This window comes from Oncorhynchus mykiss, chromosome 14, assembly GCF_057628025.1.
Source record: "Oncorhynchus mykiss isolate SJ-2025 chromosome 14, ASM5762802v1, whole genome shotgun sequence".
Lineage (NCBI taxonomy): Eukaryota > Metazoa > Chordata > Actinopteri > Salmoniformes > Salmonidae > Oncorhynchus > Oncorhynchus mykiss.
Genome location: NC_143035.1, coordinates 1,826,080 through 1,839,763, shown reverse-complemented (window position 1 = coordinate 1,839,763; position 13,684 = coordinate 1,826,080). Strand labels below are relative to the sequence as shown.

At 41.6% G+C, this 13,684-nt stretch overlaps 1 long non-coding RNA gene across 2 annotated transcripts in view; it reads left to right on the top strand.

Annotated features, from left to right (window-relative positions):
- The window catches only part of LOC149978235 (uncharacterized), a 1,155,107-nt gene extending 1,150,550 nt beyond the window's left edge, over nucleotides 1-4,557 (top strand). For both annotated transcript variants that reach the window (XR_016486222.1, XR_016486223.1), the window contains exons 3-4: nucleotides 3,081-3,125; nucleotides 3,319-4,557. This is a non-coding gene — a long non-coding RNA (uncharacterized LOC149978235). The remainder of the gene's footprint in view (nucleotides 1-3,080; nucleotides 3,126-3,318) is intronic.
- Nucleotides 4,558-13,684: the final 9,127 nt, after the last annotated feature.

Sequence of the window (13,684 nt, the reverse complement as noted above, 5' to 3'; positions counted from 1 at the left end):
CAGAGCTGGCCCAAAATTCACAGCGCCTTCTGTTCAAACCATAATAAAAACCAAAAACACAAAGTTACGTTCTAGCTGTTCTGACATTATGTGTAAGCCTAGCTGAGGTGACCCCGAATACCAAGTTTCGGCTCTGTAGTATCTGGGATCTACATCTGTTTATATTAGTTACTGTGCTGTTACTATGCAGTAATGCATTACGGCAGTGTTACGTTACTACACCTAATAGGAAATGCACATGCGCACTGGGGTGCCGGGAACTGCAGAGCACGAGGGGTTTTGACTAAACGAAAACTAACTGTACTCCCGTCTCCTGCCTGGTCATTTCTCCACAACACAAATATTACAGGCTCAATAGGTCATTTGGAGCCCGAGTAGCGACCTTAATTTGTGTTGAAAATCCACATTTTCCGGGGGTTGCTACGGGGTCCTTGAAGGAGCTATCAGACAGAAACTTTAGGGTCCGTCTCTATGGGCCGAGGCGGTTGCAATGCACCTAGTCTTGTGACTCTGGGACATTTCTAAATGTCGTCATTTTTGTGATGTCAAAATTAATTGAAGTTATTGCAAATGTACGAGGCTGTTTCTCGGTCTGAGAACCTTCTAGAGCCACATAACTCACCACACACTATAGACCTGAGCTCTAGAACAGGTTGCAGAACTCTAGGTCTGACGGTAATAGTTCGAACAAAGGTAACTATTGCAGGCTCTGTCTGTCTCTGCGCACCACACTGTGTCCCTCTGTCCTAGCTGTGTGTGCGTGATTTTTTAATGGAAATGTTATGGGAGACATGACTGATTTACATTTCATGGGGGTTGGCTAATCACACATATGAAGTTTTGAAAAGATCTGACCTTTTTAACCCTTCGAAACAGCCCCTATGGCACCATTTAAGGCACTTCCGGTTGTCACAGGAAGCTATATAAAAACACATATCCTGATTGGGGTATGCCTTTACAGAATCCTGAGTTGTAAGTGTTTACGTTAAGAACTGACCAATTTACACAGGGTTGAATGCACTATTTATCACAAACTGCTGGTTGGGTATGGAAAAACACTTTTAGTGTGATTTTAACCACTTCCAGTCGCTTCAGGAAGCTTAGAATCAACACAGGTAGACCTCATAGTGGTCTGATGGATTGTCATCGAAGACAGGTTCATAAGACATTCATAACCCACATAGGCTTCAGGTTGAATTTAGGCGTGCAGGCAATGTATTCCTATGGGGAGAGAAGTCATTTACAACTGTTTGATGTAAACACCTTCTTTTAACTGTTAAGGGTTAATGCCACATGGTCAAGGTTAGGCTTGCACAGATCGGGAGGACCTCAGGAATTTTCCTGAGGTCTAATTGTGCTTCTAACCCTAACTCTTCTTCCGCTGTCACCCAAAAGCGCCTGCAATTTAGGGCCAGGCTTCATTATGGACCTACTTTTTTCATGGTCGCTGAGCTCAGACTGAGCAAGCTACAGTCTAGTGGGGCATCTCGTTGAACTCGGCATAGCCGAGAGATTATGATAATGCCATTGCAGGCTCTGAGTGTCTTTAAGCACCGCACTTTGTCACTCCATCCTTGCTGTGTGTGTGTGTGTGTGTGAGAGCTTTTCTTTGACATCTGTTGGGAGAAATTACTGACTTACAGTTCCTGAGGTTTGCCTAATCACACATATGAAGTTTTGAAAAGAACTGACCTTTTTAACCCTGACACCATTTTAAGGCACTTCCGGTTTACACAGGAACCTGAAAGTGAACACATATCCTCCTTGGGGTAGGCACTTATCAAATATTGAGTTTTAAGTCTTTACTGACTTATTTACAGCGTGTTGAATGAGTGTGTATTATTTCAGAAAATCACAGAAATCTCGCAGAGCTCGGAAACACACTTCGAAAAAATTTGTCTGAACACGCTGCAACTGGATCTGTAACTTAAAAAAATAAAACTTTTTTGAACATCACCAATTGTACATTGTACGATTTCGCTTAAATTCCGATAGATAAATGTCTGGTTCTTTTTTTATTGACACCGTAGGTTCATTTACTTTGACGTGAAGCGGAAAAATTGGTGCTTTATTTTCATTTTTGACCTTTAATCCCAGAAAAATGGCCATAACTCAAAAACCGTTGAGGCCTCGACGCCATCTTGTTTGGGGCCAACTGGCCATTATGCCAAACCTATGCTCACCAAGTTTCGTCTTCGAAGTCTTTTCCATTTAGGAGAAAAGGCCACGTCATGATTGAGGATGTTTTGTACATTTGCAATATGATTCCATTCGCCCTCTTGTGGGATTTACCGGGACAGCGGAAAAATGACAAAAATGTGAAAATTGTATAAAAAATGGAAACCGAATGTCCGAGACTTCGTTTGATGACTTCCTGGAATATCCGGCCCTTCTCCATGGCCCGCCGCTGTCTGCGAATTTTAGAAACGTTGGCGGACGTCGAGTAAGGGACCGTACATTTGCAATGTGGACTTTCTCACTAACCATATGATGAATGTCAAAATGTTCCCTTAAGGTATAAAAGTTACATATTTCTAAAACATATTTTAGAATTTCGTGCGCTGCCTTTTCAGCGGAATGTTGTCGAGGGGTTCCGCTAGCATACTGTGTATAGTGTATACTGTGTATATTGTATACTGTGTATAGTGTTGAATGTAACCCTGATTTACAGTACATGAAGCTTACAGAATGAATCATTCCAGAAGAGCACTAATCTTTTTTTCCAAAGTCCACTGCTTAACATTGTGTGTGTATATATTTCCCTTTTCCACAAACGACCAGTGTCATATGACCAAACAATAGCACAAAAGAAAATAAGTCACAAAGTAAGAGAAGATGTTTTGTTACATACTAGCTATCTATCTAGCTTGCTAATACCACCTAGCCATATAGCTAAAAAGCTACCAAGTCCTCAGGATCCTAAAAAGCCATATGGTGTGTGCAAGTTATCAAAGCTTTATCTAAACTACCCAAAATGTTCATAAACTGCAACACAGTCGTTTGGTCATTATGGATGGAGATCATTTAAAATTCTGTAACTAGTTAGCTGGCTAATTGTCTCGCTCTGTTTAAACCCTTAGCGTTTACAAAGTGTAACCACTGCCTCTACACCATTGCCAACAAAAGTAAGTAATGTTATGCAATCTGTCGCTACAGTTACCTTTGATTTCTCTTGCTTTGATTTGTACTGCTGGTCTCCTCAAGAAAACATCTTTATCACATGTATTTGCTATTTGTATTATAATATTAAGTTGCCAATTAGCTCTTAGAGAATATTTGATAGTAGAATAATCAAGCTAGTCCCTTTATATTATTCAGTTGTCATAAGCAGCAACCTGGATCCAGTTCAGCCCAGCCAATGATGTCAACACCCTCAAAAAGAACCTCCAAAGACACCCGTGAAGAAGAGGCTGCAGACCCCACGATACAAGGCCTGGAACAAGTTTAAGCTCGTCTTCAGACTCTTGACAGTGAAGATGTAGCATGACAAGAGTCAAGCATGGCAAGAGTCAGACAATTGTCTTTGAAACAAAACTTTTACCACTTTTCAAGCTCTGCCAGATCTGTGGCCAAGCAGTCTTGCACACAGACATCTATTATTTGGGAACACAGTTGAGGGTGAAGTGGGATTGTATCAATGGACACTCAGGTACCTGGACATCATTCCCTGATATAAGAGGTATGCCTGAGAGCAATTTTCTGCCTGCCGCATATCTTTTATTCACAGGGTGGCACATACACAACACTGGAGCAATGGTCAAGGCTTCTGAACATGTTTGGCAGGACCATATTCTATGCGATACAGAACACCTAACAGTACAATCTCCAGAGGAACTGTTGTCTGGCAAGGCTGTGCACCCAACAAGCACTAAATGAGGAGGACGAGCAAGAGAGACAAGGAAGGTGTCATTGGGGCCCTGCTCTCAAACACACAAGTAAGAACAGTATTTAACCATCATCTGCTTGATGCCCAAAAAAGCATTCCTTACCCGAGGAGACTTCAATAGATGACTATCCCGTGAAATAAAGAAAAAGTAACATTCTGTTTCTGCATTGTCTGATAATTTATTTACAGAACAAAACACGCAATCTGCGTGTTTTTTGCCTATTTCTTTATATCCTGGGATAGTCACTTGTTGAAGTGTCCATGGGTAAGGAATGTTTTTGAGGGATTTCCTAGGCCCGAAGTCAAGCACCTGATTCCTTTTTTGTTTTTCCCTTTTTGTATCAAGCTGGGCTGTCACGTCCTGACCTTAATTCCTTTTTTATTTCTCTATTTTAGTTTGGTCAGGGCGTGAGTTGGGGTGGGCTTTCTATGTTGTTGTTCAATGTTTTTTGTATTTCTGTGTTTGGCCTAGTATGGTTCCCAATCAGAGGCAGCTGTTTGTCATTGTCTCTGATTGAGAACCATACTTAGGCATCCTGTTTTCCCACTATGATTTGTGGATAGTTGTTTTCTGTCTTTGTTTTAGTGACCAGGCGGAACTGTTTCGGATGTTCTTTTGTTTACTTTGTATTGTGGTGTTCAGTTCAATTTAATAAAATGACGAACACTTACCATGCTGCATATTGGTCCGATCCTTCCTACTCCACCTCAGAAGAGGAGGAAAACCGTTACATGGGCTGAAACAAAATATATTTTTTGCTAGTTATACACAGTTGGATTGTGTACTGATCTACTTATAATTTAAAAAATCACTACAGAATACCTGGAGACATTTCACAGTTCCCTGCTACAATATCCTCCAAAACGAAAGCATTTTGACTGCACTTGCATGAAACAGCGGACACAGATTGCAGTACTCGACCACAACGATAACGTGAGACTCAAGCAACAACATTTGATTGTATTTACACACCTCACCTATACTGTATTCTCTCACAGAAACATGAATAGGTTTCATCTACATTGGACATCACTGAGAAAAATGAGACCATTTTTACATTATTTTTTATTTCACCTATATTTAACCAGGTAGGCTAGTTGAGAACAAGTACTCATTTACAACTGCGACCTGGTCAAGATAAAGTAAAGCAGTGCGACACAAACAACACAGAGTAAACAAACATACAGTCAATAACACAAGAGAAAAAAAAGACTATATACAGTGTGTGCAAATGAGGTAAGATAAGGGAGGTAAGGCAATAAATAGGCCATAGTAATTACAATTTAGCAATTAAACAGATAGATATGATAGATATGCAGAAGATTAATGTGTAAGTAGAGATAAATAAATACAAAAATAACAGTATGGGGATGAGGTAGTTGGATGGGCTATTTACAGATGGGCTATGTACAGGTGCAGTGATCTGTGAGCTGCTCTGACAGCTGGTGATTAAAGCTAGTGAGGGAGATATGATCTCCAGCTTCAGTGATTTTTTGCAGTTTGTTCCAGTCATTGGCAGCAGAGATCTGGAAGGAAAGAAGGAATTGTTTTTCGGGGTGACCATTGAAATATACCTGTTGGAGCACATGGGTGCTGCTATGGTGACCAGTAAGCTGAGATAAGGCGGGGCTTTACCTAGCAAAAACTTATAGATGACCAGGAGCCAGTGGGTTTGGTGACGAATATGAAGCTAGGTCCAGCCAACGAGAGCATACAGGTCGCAGTGGTGGGTAGTGTATGGGGCTTTGGTGACAAAACAGATTGCACTGTGATAGACTGTATCCAATTTGCTGAGTAGAGTGTTGGAGGCTATTTTGTAAATGACATCAACAAAGTCAAGGATCGGCAGGATAGTCAGTTTTACGAGGTTATGTTTGTTGCAGGATGCTTTGTTGCGAAATAGGAAGCTGATTCTAGATTTAATTCTGGATTGGAGATGCTTAATGCAAGTCTGGAAGGAGAGTTTACAGTCTAACCAGACACCTAGGTATTTGTAGTTGTCCACATATTCTAAGTCAGAACCGACCAAAGTAGTGATGCTGGAAGGGCGTGCAGGTGCGGGCAGCGATCGGTTGAAGAGCATGAATTTAGTTTTACTTGCATTTAAGAGCAGAGTTTGGAGGTAAGTTAACACAGTGTCCAAAGCAGGGCCAGAGGTATACAGAATGGTGTCGTCTGCGTAGAGGTGGAACAGAGAATCACTAGCAGCAAGAGCGACATCATTGATGTATACAGAGAAAGGAGTCGGCCCGAGAATTGAACCCTGCGGCACCCCCATAGAGACTGCCAGATGTCCGGACAACAGGCCCTCCGATTTGACACACTGAATTTTGTCTGAAAAGTAGTTGGTGAACCAGGCGAGGCAGTCATTTGAGAAACCAAGACTGTTGAGTCTCCCGATAAGAATGTGGTGATTGACAGAGTCAAACCTTGGCCAGGTCGATGAATACAGCTGCACAGTATTGTCTCTTATCGATGGCAGTTATGATAACGTTTAGGACCTTGAGCGTGGCTGAGGTGCACCCATGACCAGCTCGGAAACCAGATTGCATAGCGGAGAAGGTACTGTGGGATTCGAAATGGTCGGGCATCTGTTTGTTAACTTGGCTTTTGAAGACCTTAGAAAGGCAGGGTAGGATAGATACAGGTCTGCAACAGTTTGGGTCTAGAGTGTCTCCCCTTTGAAGATGGGGATCTCAGACGATACAAAAGAGAGGTTGAACAGGCTAGTAATAGAGGTTGCAACAATTTAGGCTGATCATTTTAGAAAGAGAGGGTCCAGATTGTCTAGCCCTGCTGATTTGTAAGGGTCCAGATTGTGCAGCTCTTTCAGAACATCAGTTATCTGGATTTGGGTGAGGGGGAAATGAGGGAGGCTTGGGAAAGTTGCTGTGGGGGGTGCAGGGCTGTTGACCAGAGTAGGGGTAGACAGGTGGAAAGCATGGCAAGCCGTGGAAAAATGCTGATTGAAATTCTCAATTATTGTGGATTTATCGGTGGTGACATTGTTTCCCAGCCTCATTGCAGTGGGCAGCTGGGAGGAACTTTTTGGAGTTTGTGCTGCAGGATGCAAATTTATGTTTGAAAAAGCTAGCCTTTGCTTTCCTAACTGCCTGTGTATATTGGTTCCTAACTTCCCTACAAAGTTGCATATCGCGGGGGCTATTTGATTTTAATGCAGTATGCGACAGGATATTTTTGTGCTGGTCAAGGGCAGTGAACCACTGGCTATATCTGTTCCTGGTTCAAAACATTTTGAATGGGGCATGCTTATTTAAGATTGTGAGTAAAGCACTTTTAATGAATAACCAGGCATCTTCTACTGACGGAATGAGGGCAATATCCTTCCAGGATACCCGGGCCAGGTCGATTAGAAAGGCCTGCTCGCTGAAGTGTTTTAGGGAGCGTTTGACAGTGATCGCAAACCCATTACGGACGCAAGCAATGAGGCAGTGATCGCTGAGATCCTGGTTGACAACAGCAGGTTTTCCTACTTACAATGCATGTAGAGGTCTGTAATATTTATCATAGGTACATTTCAACTGTGAGAGACGGAATCTAAAACAAAAATCCAGAAAATCACATTGTATGATTTTTAAGTAACTAATTAGCATTTTATTGCATGACATACATTTTTGATACATCAGAAAATCAGAACTTAATATTTGGTACAGAAACCTTTGTTTGCAATTACAGAGATTATACGTTTCCCGTACTTCTTGACCAGGTTTGCACACACTGCAGCAGGGATTTTGTCCCACTCCTCCATACAGACCTTATCCAGATCCTTCAGGTTTCGGGGCTGTCGCTGGGCAATACGGACTTTCAGCTCCCTCCAAAGATTTTCTTCTGGGTTCAGGTCTGGAGACTGGCTAGGCCACTCCTGGACCTTGAAATGCTTCTTACGGAGCAACTCCTTATTTGCCCTGGCTGTGTGTTTCGATTCGTTGTCATGCTGGAAGACCCAGCCACGACCCATCTTCAATGCTCTTACTGAGGGAAGGAGGTTGTTGGCAAAGATCTCGGGATACATGGCCCCATCCATCCTCCCCTCAATACAGTGCAGTCGTCCTGTCCCCTTTAAAGAAAAGCATCCCCAAAGAATGATGTTTCCACCACCATGCTTCGCAGTTGGGATGGTTTTCTTGGGGTTGTACTCATCTTTCTTCTTCCTCCAAACACGGCAAGTAGAGTTTAGACCAAAAAGCTCTATTTTTGTCTCATCAGACCACATGACCTTCTCTCATTCCTCCTCAGGATCATCTAGATGGTCATTGGCAAACTTCAGATGGGCCTGGACATGCGCTGGCTTGATAAGGGGGACCTTGCGTGCGCTGCAGGATTTTAATCCATGACGGCGTAGTGTGTTACTAATGGTTTTCTTTGACTGTGGTCCCAGCTCTCTTCAGGTCATTGACCAGGTCCTGCCGTGTAGTTCTGGGCTGATCCCTCACCTTCCGTATGATCATTGATGCCCCACGAGGTGAGATCTTGCAGACTGAGCGTGACTGAGCGTCATCTTGAACTTCTTCCATTTTCTAATAATTGCGCCAACAGTTGTTGCCTTCTCACCAAGCTGTTGGCCTATTGTCCTGTAGCCCATCCCAGCCTTGTGCAGGTCTACAATTTTATCCCTGATGTCCTTACACAGCTCTCTGGTCTTTGCCATTGTGGAGAGGTTGGAGTCTGTTTGATTGAGTGTGTGGACAGGTGTCTTTTATACAGGCAACAAGTTCAAACAGGTGCAGTTAATACAGGTAATGAGTGGAGAACAGGAGGGCTTCTTAAAGAAAAACTAACAGGTCTGTGAGAGTTGGAATTCTTACTGGTTGGTAGGTGATCAAATACTTATGTCATGCAATAAAATGCAAATTAATTACTTAAAAATCATACAATGTGATTTTCTGGATTTTTGTTTTAGATTCCGTCTCTCACAGTTGAAGTGTACCTATGATAACAATTACAGACCTCTACATGCTTTGTAAGTAGGAAAACTGCAAAATCGGCAGTGTATCAAATACTTGTTCTCCCCACTGTAGCTGACACTAACAATGCTTATGTCATGGCTGGTTCCACCACTCCCATGCAGACCAAGGGCTCCATAAGCCACCATGTTGTGGTTATCTGCACCTGGTGTTGTTTTAACCCCCAACCTGGCTTAGTTTCCCATAACAAGAAAGATTTTGAGACAATGAGCAATTGTTTTAAACTCTCCCAGGCTTTCTCTATCTCAATTACACCCACCACATCTTGTCTATGTAATGCAGTCTTTAACTAATTTGTTAGCTCAAGCCATCTCTAGTGACCATACGCCTAGATTGGGAACTAGAGCAGAGACCATAAAAACACAGCATTAGCACGACAGAAATGTCTTATGTTCATTACATTTCAATTGCTAACAATTAATATCAGGTAAATACGTAATTTTCTATTATTTATAGACTCACCTCAGCTCTGTTGGCTTGGGTAAACACAGCGTTCAACCACTCCACTCTACCCTCCGCACGAACAACATAGCAGCATTGTACAGTCATCTAGGTAGATGAAATTAACTGGAAATCTAGAAGAAACTCTTTAGATTTAAAGTAGCCTATAATCTATGCAGGCAGATGATAGTGTGTTATGATTATGTACAATCACACAGGGACACTTATCTCCTTATCTTTCACTCTAACGCCTGCACACACAGAGTCACATTCTACATACACTTTTGTTCATAAAGTGTATAAATGGCATCATCAGTGCATATGGCTTTTTCCAGCAATCACACAATTATCTTCAATTAGCTTAGAAATCCTAATTTGCCTGTTGCATTCTTGATGAAGCATGCCACTATGACAACAGAAATGTGAGGAACAATTAGTTCCCATTGGTGACACGAGGAGCTGTCCTGTGACAGGTGGAGACATTTAAAACACTTTGAAAATGCCAACCAGGGGTGAAGAAAAACAAGATGAAGGCTTCATAAAAGGTGAGCGATGGTTATTTTTTTCTTCAAACATCTTCATCTCATTTTGAATGTGTTGTTTATTATCATAATATGACGTATTTGCTTCAGATGCATTCTGATGGTTGACAGGGGTGGGGTATGGGGTAAGAGATCAAAGTGAGAGAGTTTGCTTTGAGTGCACAAAAGACCCATCTGTCTCAATTAAAATATTCTCTCTGCTTTAGACCAAGCCGCTCCTGAAATGCTCGGGGAGTGTGTTTGTTTGGTTGACCATATTGTACCCTCTTCTTGACTTTATGCATTGAGTTTGACTGAGCTTGCCTGGTACAATGGGACCGATGGAATAGTCCCCAAAGTGCAAACCCTACCATTCTGGTATTCCAGACAGGCTCAATAAAATGTGCAAAATAAAATAAATCCTATTTGAACCCATGTGTGTTGTTCACAGTATACAGTGTGTGTATCTGTTGCCTCTGGACACCATTGCAATTAGATGACTCATCTGAAGGGGTTTATCATGCACATTGTCTGAAATAAATAAATAAAACTGTAGCCACATGTACAGTGTAAAGAGGCAATCTGGCAAAGATAATATACTTGCATGCTTCATGAGAAAGCCTAACAGAGTGTAACAATATTCATGGAACTGTAAAGTGATGGAGAGGGAAAGTGATTAAGAGACAACATTCTTCACGTGTGATAGCAGGTTTGTTAAAAGACATATTAATTTTCAAAATATCTAAAAGGTTTCTGAATTCTTGCGACTGTCAATCCCGGATCCGGGAGCGTAATCATAGCCTCAAACTAATTAGCATAACGCAGCGGACATAAATCTTCCTACAAAATCTTCCTATTCATGAAAATCACAAATTAAATATATTGAGACACAGCTTAGCCTTTTGTTAATCACACTGTCATCTCAGATTTTCAAAATATGCTTTACAGCCAATGCTAGACAAGCATTTGTGTAAGTTTATCATGGCATAATGCTATGCTAGGCTCTGCTGGCAGCAGGCAACATTTTCACGAAAATAAGAAAAGCAATCAAATTAAATAATTTACCTTTGAAGAACTTCGGATGTTTTCACTCAGGAAACTCCCAGTTAGATAGCAAATGTTCCTTTTTTCCAAAAATATTATTTTTGTAGGCAAAATAGCTCCCGTTTGTTCGTCACGTTTGGTTGAGAAATCGACCGGAAAATGCGGTCACTACAACACCGAACTTTTTTCCAAATTAGCTCCATAATATCAACAGAAACATGGCAAACGTTGTTTAGAATCAATCCTCAAGGTGTTTTACACATAACAATTAGATAATATATCCATCGGGACAATTGGTTTCTCATAAGAGGCGATTGGAAAAATGGCTACCTCAGTACTTTACGCAAGATTTTCTGCAGGAGCCATCATGTGACCACTTGCTCAATATGGACCCTTACGGCTATTCTTCAACATAAATGCGTAAAAAGACATCACACTGCTGTAGTCACCGTGGGGAATACGTAGAAAACGTAAGCTCATTCGTAGCTCATTCACAGCCATATAAGAAGTCATTGGCATGAGGCGGTTTCAAAAAAATGCGGCACTTCCTGATTGGATTTTTATCTGGGTTTCGCCTGTAACATCAGTTCTGTTGCACTCACAGACAATATATTTGCAGTTTTGGAAACGTCAGAGTGTTTTCTATCCAAAGCTGTCAATTATATGCATAGTCGAGCATCTTTTCGTGACAAAATATCTTTTTTAAAACGGGAAAGTTTTTTTATCCAAAAATGAAAATACCCCCTAGTTAGAATAAGTTTTAAAGGCAATGCATCTCCTCTGTCATTTTTGCTTGGTTTATGTAATCATTTCGTTTTTGGTTGATTTTGGATCCAATGAATGCGATAGCTAACAGGGGTCAGGATTATGTAAAAGTAGGACTCAGGTGCAAAGACAGAGATTTTGCTTTGTGCTGCCAGACCAGATGCAGGATTTCTACACCTTTGATATCATACAATCCAGAGGGGGAGGTAAAACCGCAAAACTCTCTCTCGAAGTCAGATTTGGCAAACCCGATACATATTTTGTCCAATTTTGCATGCACCATGATGCCTTCTTTAATCCTTTTGTTTTGTAACAGGAGATGGTGAGAGGCGTGACAGGCTTGATCCGATCCGCGATGTGTGTTTGTGTGGGAGTGTTAGCATGGTAGTATGTGTTCACTGAAGTTTACCCTGGAGTGCCAGTACCTGCTTGCCAGTGCTCCTGACTGAGTTTAAGGCAGGTTGCCTCCTCATTCACTGCTTGGGGTATAGAAATAGGAGAGGAGAAAGGAACCAAATAAGGTTTTAATTAGAGTAAGAAAAACAAATCCCTTTTGTTTCAGCAACATGAGAAACTCTGATAAGCACACTGAGTGATTGCTAATGGAGTCCCCATTAAATTGTAGTGAGCTCTGCACTGTACGGCAATTTACTCCTGAAGCCACAGGCATCTCTTGGGTTTTATGTTGGAAAAACTTTGGATGTTTTCACATACAGTGGGGCAAAAAAGTATTTAGCCAGCCACCAATTGTGCAAGTTCTCCCACTTAAAAATATGAGAGAGGCCTGTAATTGTCATCATAGGTACACGTCAACTATGACAGACAAAATGAGAAAAAAAATCTGGAAAGTCACATTGTAGGATTTTTAATGAATTTATTTTCAAATTATGGTGGAAAATAAGTATTTGGTCACCTACAATCAAGCAAGATTTCTGGCTCTCACAGACCTGTAAATTCTTCTTTAAGAGGCTCCTCTGTTCTTTACTCGTTACCTGTATTAATGGCACCTGTTTGAACTTGTTATCAGTATAAAAGACACCTGTCCACAACCTCAAACAGTCACACTCCAAACTTCACTATGGCCAAGACCAAAGAGCTGTCAAAGGACACCAGAAACAAAATTTAGACCCGCACCAGGCTGGGAAGACTGAATCTGCAATAGGTAAGCAGCTTGGTTTGAAGAAATCAACTGTGGGAGCAATTATTAGGAAATGGAAGCCATACAAGACCACTGATAATCTCCCTCGATCTGGGGCTCCACGCAAGATCTCACCCCGTGGGGTCAAAATGATCACAAGAACGGTGAGCAAAAATCCCAGAACCACACGGGGGGACCTAGTGAATGACCTGCCGAGAGCTGGGTAAAAACTGAACTCGTCGTGTTTGGAGGACAAAGAATGCTGAGTTGCATCCAAAGAACACCATACCTACTGTGAAGCATGGGGGTGGAAACATCATGCTTTGGGGCTGTTTTTCTGCAAAGGGACCAGAACGACTGATCCGTGTAAAGGAAAGAATGAATGGGGCCATGTATCGTGAGATTTGCCCGGGCAACGAAGGAGTGGCTTCGTAAGAAGCATTTCAAGGTCCTGGAGTGGCCTAGCCAGTCTCCAGATCTCAACCCCATAGAAAATCTTTGGAGGCAGTTGAAAGTCCATGTTGCCCAGCAACAGCCGCAAAACATCACTGCTCTAGAGGAGATCTGCATGGAGGAATGGGCCAAAATACCAGCAACAGTGTGTGAAAACCTTGTGAAGACTTACAGAAAACGTTTGACCTCTGTCATTGCCAACAAAGGGTATATAACAGTATTGAGATAAACTTTTGTTATTGACCAAATAATTATTTTCCACCATAATTTGCAAATAAATTCATAAAAAATCCTACAATGTGATTTTCTGGACTTTTTTCTCTCATTTTGTCTGTCATAGTTGAAGTGTACCTATGATGATTATTACAGGCCTCTCTCATCTTTTTAAGTGGGAGTACTTGCACAATATGTGGCTGACTAAATACTTTTTAGAATGGAATGAATGGATTC